Genomic DNA, 10000 nt, shown 5'->3' on the forward strand with positions numbered 1-10000 from the left:
AGCTATGTCTATTTATTTTCTTTTGTTTTGTACTTTTATCTTAACTTCTATTCCCATTCTTTATTACAAATTTCCTTTTCTTCTCTCCTTTTTCAATTTTTTTTTCTAGAATCTTTTATTTTCTTCCTATTTTTTTTTACGTTCCCTGTTATTCATTCCTCTCTTTTTCTTTCATACTGCTCTCTCTCTCACTCTCTCTCTCTCTCTCTCTCTCTCTCTCTCTCTCTCTCTCTCTCTCTCTCTCTCTCAATACTTTTTTAACAATTCATTCTTATTTTTATCATTTTTTTCACTATTTCTGTTTCTTCTTTATTTTTTTGCTATTTCTCTTCCACCTTTAGTGTCCCTTCTCTTCTTCTTCTTCTTCTTCTTCTTCTTCTTCTTCTTCTTCTTCTCCTCCTCCTCCTCCTCCTCCTCCTCCTCCTCCTCCTCCTCCTCCTCCTCCTCCTCCTCCTCCTCATCTCAACTCACAACCTCTGTAAACTGATTGAGAAATAGCCTCCCCCCCTCTCTCTCTCTCTCTCTCTCTCTCTCTCTCTCTCTCTCTCTCTCTCTCTCTCTGGGTTGCATGTGAAAACTTTTCTTTTAAACTTTCTTTTTATTTGAATTTTAACTCTTCTATTTTCTGTTTTTTCCTTTCTTTTCATTTTGTTTCCTTTTATTCCTTATGATGAGATCGCATCTGCGTGGGCCGCCAGAGAGAGAGAGAGAGAGAGAGAGAGAGAGAGAGAGAGAGAGAGAGAGAGAGAGAGAGAGAAAGAGAGAGAGAGAGATTCCTGATTGTGGATTTCCTGTTTTCTCTTTCTCACATTTTGACTCTTGAAAGAAAATGTGTGTGTGTGTGTGTGTGTGTGTGTGTGTGTGTGTGTGTGTGTGTGTGTGTGTGTGTGTGTGTGTGTGTGTGTGTGTGTGTGTGTGTGTGATGAAATTTTCTGTGCTGGTATTACATTTTCTATTTTTCCGTTTTCTTTTTTCCGTTTTCTTTTTCCCTGAGTGTCAATGTTCTTCTGGAAACAAAGGAGTAACAAAAAAACAGATCTCTCTCTCTCTCTCTCTCTCTCTCTCTCTCTCTCTCTCTTGACGTCATGTATCTGCTTGCTTTATCCTCCTCCTCTTCTTTCTCCTTTTCCTCCTTTTCTCCTGCTCTCTCTCTCTCTCTCTCTCTCTCTCTCTCTCTCTCTCTCTCTCTCTCTCTCTCTCTCTCTCTCTCTGAGCAAGAGCAAAATCCTTCCCTTGTAAAGGATTCATGTATTTTTAGAGAGAGAGAGAGAGAGAGAGAGAGAGAGAGAGAGAGAGAGAGAGAGAGAGAGAGAGAGAGAGAGAGAGAGAGAGAGAGAGAGAGAGAGAGAGAGAGAGAGAGAGAGAGAGAGAGAATAGATAAGAAAGACCAGCATTAACTTTTCGAGAGATCTCACACACACACACACACACACACACACACACACACACACACACACACACACACACACACACACACACACACACACACACACACACACACACACACACACACACACACACACACACACACACACACACACAGAATCAATACTTTTAATGAACTGATCAGAAAAGTAATGTATTTTTCCTTCGAAGATTGACAAACAGTGCAGCGCATCACCTGTAATTACCTGAGATTAGCTGAGCAGCGTACTAATTAGAGGCAGGCACGGAGGGACAGGTAAGGGAGGAGGAAGACAGGTACACCACTTATCAATTAAAGGATAAAATATAAATGAAGGACAGCTACATAAAACTATCGAATAAACGTAGCTAAAATAAATACAGAATAGTTGAATAAATAAAAATAACTGAGAACACCCTAAACTTTTACCTTTTAACTAATAGATTGTTTCAAGAAGGGATTCAAGACGGCACAGCTAAAACGTTTCAAATATTCACTTCATTTCATCACCCTCTTCACTGTCATCAATTTCACCATTTCATCTTTATCGTCATCATCATCATTATCACTGCCATCTTGCTTCATACGTACACACATACACACACACGCACATACAAACACACACCCATATACACGCACCACCGTTCTCTATTAAAAACACACACACACACACACACACACACACACACACACACACACACACACACACACACACACACACACACACACACAGCCTCCTCACCTAACTGAGAACCCACCACCACCACCACCACCACCACCAGTATATTGCAGCAGAACATAACTGAAAAATAACACAGGAGCAATAAATGACAGACTGGCAACACACACAGGTGAGTTGCAACACCCGGCACGTCCCAGGTGAGTGGTGGCGACCTCTCACGAATATTTACAAAGCAACACCTTTTTTTACGCAGTGTTGAAGTGGACAGGTAAAATGGGCAGGTGAGGACACAAGTTAGCCGCGCGCTCACTCACACACACACACACACACACACACACACACACACACACACACACACACACACACACACACACACACACCATTTAGCACGTACCTTTGTGTGCTGTGTGTGTGTGTGTGTGTGTGTGTGTGTGTGTGTGTGTGTGTGTGTGTGTGTGTGTGTGTGTGTGTGTGTGTGTGTGTTCGTTTTCATTTAATTTTCTTGTGTTTTTCTTGTTTTCTTCTCTCTATTCTATTTTTTTCCTTGCTAATTGATCTCTTTATCTTGTCAGCAGCAGCAGTAGTAGTAGTAGTAGTAGTAGTAGTAGTAGTAGTAGTAGTAGTAGTAGTAGTAGTAGTAGTAGTAGTACTAGTAGCAACAACAACAACAACAACAACAACAACAACAACAACAACCAAAGCGTCACTGAACCAGCATAAAACGTTCCACGAATAACAATGAACACGGGAAAAAAAAAAAAAAAAAAAAAAAGAGGAAGACATGAATACCAAATGATTTTTCCCCTCACAGGCCCCCCTCCTCCTCCCCCAACCCCCCACCCTCCCCCCAAAAAAAAATAAATAAACAAAAAATAAATCAATAAAAAAAAAAATAAAACGGAATCAAACAGACTGACAAACCAACCGCAATGAAAAATAACAGCGATTGGATTTTAAGTCGAAAAAAAAAAAATGGTGAGGAAAAAAAAAAAAATTATTAAAATGCCACACAACTTAATTAATGTTCTGTCAGGAGGAGGAGGAGGAGGAGGAGGAGGAGGAGGAGGAGGAGGAGGAGGAGGAGGAGGAGGAGGAGGAGGAGGAGGAGGAAAAGGAAGAGGAAGTAAACCATTTAAAAAAAAATGCATAATTATACAAGTCAGGAAAAAATGGAAACAAGAGAAGAAATGGGAAAAAAAGAAAGGAGAAAACAAGAGCTAAAAGAGACGAGGAAAGAGACGGAAACGTGAGGGGAAAAAATAGAGGGAGGAAACGGAAGAGAGAGGAAGAGGGGAGGGAGGGAAAACTGAGATGGAAAGAGTGGAAAAATAATGCGATATAAGAGAGAAGGTTGAATAAACTGAGGAAGGAAAGTACATGGCCAAAAAAATAAATAAAAAATGCGAAAATGGAAACACAGAAAAAATAAATAAAGCAACGAAAAATGGGGAAAGTCAAATTACGAAAAAAAAAAAAAAAAAAGGGAAAAGGAGGAAACAGAAGGAAAAAAAGAAAGATGGGTAGACACACTGACTTGAAACAAAACAGAAAATGAAGGTAAAAAAAACAAACTTGTACACAAAACCGAAAAAAAAATAGATAAAAAATAAAAGTCGAAAAAAAAAGAATAGCAGTAGGAAAAAAGAAAAAGTCAAGTAAACTCTAAATAAAATAAACGAAAAAAATAAACATAAAATAAAAAGAGAAACAAATTAATGCGATAAAACAACACGAAAAATAAAGAAAATAAAAACAGTAAGGAGAAAAACAACCATCAAATAAAAAACAAATAAAAAAAATATGACAATACGAACGAAAAGAAAAAAACAAACACACCAAAAAAATAGAAGAAAAATAACTATAAAAAACAGTAAAAATATAAAACAAAGAGAAAAAAGAAAAAAAGAAAAAGAAGATACACTTGTCTATTGAGTTCTTTTAGAGGTAGTAATTATTTATAAAGCCAACAATTGATTAACAAGACTTTAAAGGTGAGCACTTTTGGTTCAACGCGCAGGTAACAGATCATCACATTCCCACGCTGAGAGAGAGAGAGAGAGAGAGAGAGAGAGAGAGAGAGAGAGAGAGAGAGAGAGAGAGAGAGAGAGAGAGAGAGAGAGAGAGAGAGAGAGAGAGAGAGAGAGAGAGAGAGAGATGGGGGGGGGAGAGAGGGGAGGAGAGAGAGTTTTAACCACAAAAAAACATGATAAAAAAACGTAAAAAAGACGAGAGAGAGAGAGAGAGAGAGAGAGAGAGAGAGAGAGAGAGAGAGAGAGAGAGAGAGAGAGAGAGAGAGAGAGAGAGAGAGAGAGAGAGAGAGTTTTAACCCAAATAAAACACAGAAAAACATGATAAACAAAGCGTGAAAAGGACAGAGAGAGAGAGAGAGAGAGAGAGAGAGAGAGAGAGAGAGAGAGAGAGAGAGAGAGAGAGAGAGAGAGAGAGAGAGAGAATTATAATAACTTTTTCCCTCTCTAAATTTCATAGTTGTTGAAATTCTAACTTTTGCAGGGCGTGTGCGTGAGAGAGAGAGAGAGAGAGAGAGAGAGAGAGAGAGAGAGAGAGAGAGAGAGAGAGAGAGAGAGAGAGAGAGAGAGAGAGAGAGAGAGAAATAAAACTCCTGGAACACTTTTTCCTTCACTAATCTCACACATTTAAGCTAAATCCAAGTTCCCTTTCCTTTTAGTCATTATTGCAAAATTAAGCCAAACGAAAAAAAAAAGAAAAAAAAATGAAAAACGAAAAAAAACGGGAAAAAATACCGTTTTCTTTTTTAACTAAACTCAGTGAAATGTGTTTTTATTTCGTTCAATTATTTTATTTATTTATTTATTTGTTTTTTTTTTACTTTTGTTAATGACTCAAAGAAGGATTGACTGAATAGGAAGTCACGCACGAATCGACCGACAGACAGACAGACAGACAGACAGACAGACAGACAGACAGACAGACACGCACACACATTGATCTATCTCTATTTACCTCTCTCTCTCTCTCTCTCTCTCTCTCTCTCTCTCTCTCTCTCTCTCTCTCTCTCTCTCTCTCTCTCTTTACCTTCTTATCTTCCTGTTTATCTATTTATCTACTAATCTATTTTTATTTATCTATCTTGTATTTGTCTGTTCACTTACATATCTATCTATCAATATATCTATCTATCTGTCTACCTATTTAATCTATCTACTTAATCCACCTATTTATCTAATCTTTATCTATTTATCCCTTTTATTTGCCTCTTATCCTATCAATTTATCTATCTATTCATCTATCTATCTATCCATCCATTTATCTATCTATCTATGTATCTATCTAGTGTGCATTCTCATCACCCACCCAGACCTCTGCCTCAAAATTCTGGATAAGAGCCAATAGGATGCTTCCTCTGCAGTGACGTCAATCAGAATACTGGAATTTAGCCAATGAGAACCCGCCTTGTCTTATGACGTCACCAGCAACGGTCCAATGACAGGCCGTGTTGTGTGTTGCGTCATTGTAAACAGATGATCAAAATGGTGCGTGTTTGTGACGTGTTGAGATTAAACAATCTTTCCGAGCGACTTTTTTTTTTCTATGATTTATTTGTTATTTCTCTTTCTACTTCTCTTCTTTCTTCTCTTCCTCCTCCTCCTCCCTCTTTTCTCATTTATTTCTTTTTTTCTAAATTCTTCTTACTTCTCTTCCTCCTCCTCCTCCCTCTTTTCTCATTTATTTATTTATTTTCTAAATTATCAAAATTCTTCTGTTACTTTATTTTTTTCTCTAGCTCATCTCCTCATCTTTGTCTTCCTTCTCATTTTCTTCCTTCTCTTCCTCTTCTTTCTCCCTCTTTTCTCCTCTTTCTTTTCTTTCTTTCTTTCTAAATCATCAAAATTCTTCTATATTACTTTATCATTTTTTTCTCATCTCTTCATCTTTGTCTTCCTTCCCATTTTCTTCCTTCTCTTCCTCCTCCTTCTCCCTCTTTTCTTCTCTTTTTTTTCTTTCTAAATCATCAACATTCTTATATTATATTACTTTATCTTTTTTTTTCTCTTCATCTCCTCATCTTTGTCTCTCCTCATTTTCTTCCTTCTCTTCCTCTTCTTTCTTCATCTCTACACATCAAAATTCTCCTTTATTTCTATCATCTTCCTTCTTCTCTTTTCATCTCCTAATTCCGTCTCATCTTCCTTTATTCTCTTCCTCCTCCTCTTCCTCCTACATTATATTCTTTTCATCTCCTTTGTTGTTTTATCATCTTTTCCTATTCTCATCTTTCTATTTCCCTTTCATCATCGCTTCTCCCTCTCTTCTCTTCCACCTCCTCCTCCTCCTCCTCCTCCTCCTCTTCTAACTCCATACAATATAAATCCTTGTATTATCCCATTTCTGCTGTTTATTCTCAACTATTTCCTTATTTCCCTTTCATCTCCCCTACACACTTGCCTCTCCCATCTCTTCTCTCCCCTCCCTCGTATCTCTAACGCCCTCACCTTCTCCCCAACCCCCATTAACTTTACCAACGCTCCCCCCTCCCCCCCGACCCACAATTTTTCCACTAACTGCCCCCCCTCAACATTATCAACATCCCCCCTTTCCTCCCCAACCTCATACGCTCCCCTCCTCCAGTCCGGATACCATTTATTTTGTCTATTTGTTTGTGGATTCGGATTGTATTTGCAAACCGTAACCGAAGACTCAAACAGGCCTCCTCCCCCTCTTCCTCCTCCTCCTCCTCCTCTTCCTCCTCCTCCTCCTCTTCTTCCTCCTCCTCCTCTTCCTCTTAATGGAGAAATAGGAGGATTCGAACGGTGGCGTGATTATTCGGCGACTTAGTGTAACCGAATCCGGACTGTTTCGGATTCCGCACCAATACTATTCCGGACCCGAATTTGTGGGCTGGCTCTGTCTTCCCCTTGCTTTCTCTCTCTCTCTCTCTCTCTCTCTCTCTCTCTCTCTCTCTCTCTCTCTCTCTCTCTCTCTCTCCTAATAATTTTCCTCTTTCCATTTGCATCTTTTTTTTTGTTTCATTCTCTCTCTCTCTCTCTCTCTCTCTCTCTCTCTCTCTCTCTCTCTCTCTCTCTCTCTCTCTCTCTCTCTCTCTCTCTCACAGCCATTGTCTCCCTGTTTTCCTCCCTCCTCAAACACCCTTCTGCCTCCATTCCTCCCTTCCCTCCTCCTCCTCCTCCTCCTCCTTCTCCTCCTTCACAAACATCTCCCTTCCTCCTGTCTCTCCTTCCTTCCTGCACAAACGTCTTCTCTAACCCCCCTCCCACCTCTCTCTCTCTCTCTCTCTCTCTCTCTCTCTCTCTCTCTCTCTCTCTCTCTCTCTCTCCCAAATCTCAGCGGGTCAGCACTGGTCTCTCCGCCAGCTTAAGTGGAACAGCCATTGTGGTCTTGAGCCGTCCAATAACCGACCACCTTCCCATTCCACCAATCGTTGCTCGCCTCGCACCCACTAACCAGGAGATGCGTGAGTTCGAACCCCACTTCTCACCTCTATTTTTTTTTTTTTTCTTTTTTTTATTCTTGTTTTTTCCTCGTTTTTTTTTATTTTGGTCCAGTATTCTTTTTTTTTTCCTTATTTACGTGTTTTTTTCCTCTTATTTTCTCCCTTTTTCCTGTATTTTTTTTGTAGTTATCGTATTCTGAATTTTTTTTTCCTTATTCATGTACGTTTTTTTTCTTCTTTTCTCCTTCATTTCCCGCTTTTTTCCCTTTATTTTCTTTTTTAATTTTCTATTATTATTATTATTCCTTCATTATTATTATTATTCAAATTATTATTTGAACGTGAAAAAATCAAACTACAGAGAGAGAGAGAGAGAGAGAGAGAGAGAGAGAGAGAGAGAGAGAGAGAGAGAGAGAGAGAGAGAGAACGATACTCACTAACACGATTATTGCTTCGCTCTCTTCCGTACAGGCCGATTATCTCTCTCTCTCTCTCTCTCTCTCTCTCTCTCTCTCTCTCTCTCTCTTCTCTCTCTCTCTCTCTCTCTGTAGTTTGATTTTTTCACGTTCAAATAATAATTCTTTGACTGACTGACTACCTGGCTCTCTCTCTCTCTCTCTCTCTCTCTCTCTCTCTCTCCTCTCTCTCCTCTCTCTCTCTCTCTCTCTCTCTCTCACAATGATAACAGGAACAGAGGTCACGGGAGAGGGACGGAGGGAGGGAGGGAGAGTGGGAGAGGGAGGCGAGGAGAGAGTGGGGAAGGGGGGAGGGAATGAGGAAGAGAGGAAAATGCTGATAAGAAGAGCAGAGATAAGATAAGAAAAGGGGAGAAGGTAAATGAGGCAAGGAACTGAGGAAGAAGTGAGGGAGAAAATTAATAATAGGCACGAGAGAGAGAGAGAGAGAGAGAGAGAGAGAGAGAGAGAGAGAGAGAGAGAGAGAGAGAGAGAGAGAGAGAGAGAGAATAAATATAAAAAAAATAAACAAAACGCAGATTATTGTTTCTCATTCTTTTGTCAACAATTTATCTCTCTCTCTCTCTCTCTCTCTCTCTCTCTCTCTCTCTCTCTCTCTCTCTCTCTCTCTCTCTCTCTCTCTGTGTGTGTGTGTGTGTGTGTGTGTGTGTGTAGGCCTAACCATACGGCTTAATCAGCATCCATTTTAATAAGGCGGAAAACAATTTGCATGAATATTATTAAAAAACATCATTATTATGTGGGGTGAGAGAAAGCCTTTGAAATCACCTCGCCTTATGAATAGAGAGCAGTTGTTTTGAAATATTTGCCGCCACCGTTACAATATCCCTTTACAATGACTCTAATTAGGTTCACCATCCTAAAAACACCTTCACACACTCGTAAATCAACAGGAAACCCTTTAAAATACTCATGTTTGTTTATATTATCCCTAATTTCCCTTACGTTCACTTATTATCCTCTCTTATCACTCATAAACGATCCGTAATTAACTTCACCACCCTTAAAACACCTTCACAAACTCGTAAACCAACAGAAAAAAAAAATTAAAATACTCATACATTCTTTAGATTATCCCTAGTTTCCCTTACTTTCCCTTATTATTATCGTTACTACCCTTACGGTACTCCTAAGGGACCTTAATTAATTTCAGTATCCTTAAAACAACGCAACACTTTCGTAAATCAACATGAAACCCTTACAATACCCATATTTCTTATAACACCCTTAAATATCCTTACGTAGCCTAGTATTATCCCTTACAGCCTCGTACTTTTAAAACAAGCCTAACTAGACCGTTATGATACCTCAGCACACTCGTAAATTAACGTTAAGACCCTTATAATGCCCTAAATATTCTTACATTCTCTTACATTATCCCTTCCAGCCTTACAGTACCTCTTAATACTCCTAATTTTCCCTCACACACTTGTAAAAATCGTAACTTTTTTTTTTTTTTACTATCATCAGTAATTGCCATCATCCCATTCTTCCTTGTCCCCAGTGGCCCGCGTACACCCATATCCCCATCACACATGCATACATACACAATTATAATCTTTCCTAAGCTAATTTCTACCTAAAAAAGACAAACATTTCATAGTTAAGTACAAATAATTTACACGTGAGGTGAAACAAGTAATGCCAGACGAGCGGCTCACGGAGAAAATGTGACGTCACCACCTGTCTTATTTAATGAAACTATCCTTAATTAACACCCACTAGGATGTTATTGTTATGGGTAATATAACACTTTAACTATCTGGTGAATGCACTGGCTTACCTAGAATTGATGTAATGATGGAGGGAGGGGAGGGGGGGGTTCCATGGGTATTATACCTCACTCGACGTCCTCACTGTTGTCAAGTGTGATGTAATCTGATCCCGCCCACGGCTGGCCACAGTAAGCATCGCAGAAGTAACGTGGAGTTGTTATCAAACATTTTCCTCTTTTTCTCTTCTTCTATAACTGTAATGCTCGTTTGAGGAGTTTTAATAATATAATT

The sequence above is a fragment of the Scylla paramamosain genome, chromosome 23 (genome assembly GCF_035594125.1).
Source record: "Scylla paramamosain isolate STU-SP2022 chromosome 23, ASM3559412v1, whole genome shotgun sequence".
Classification (NCBI taxonomy): Eukaryota; Metazoa; Arthropoda; class Malacostraca; order Decapoda; family Portunidae; genus Scylla; species Scylla paramamosain.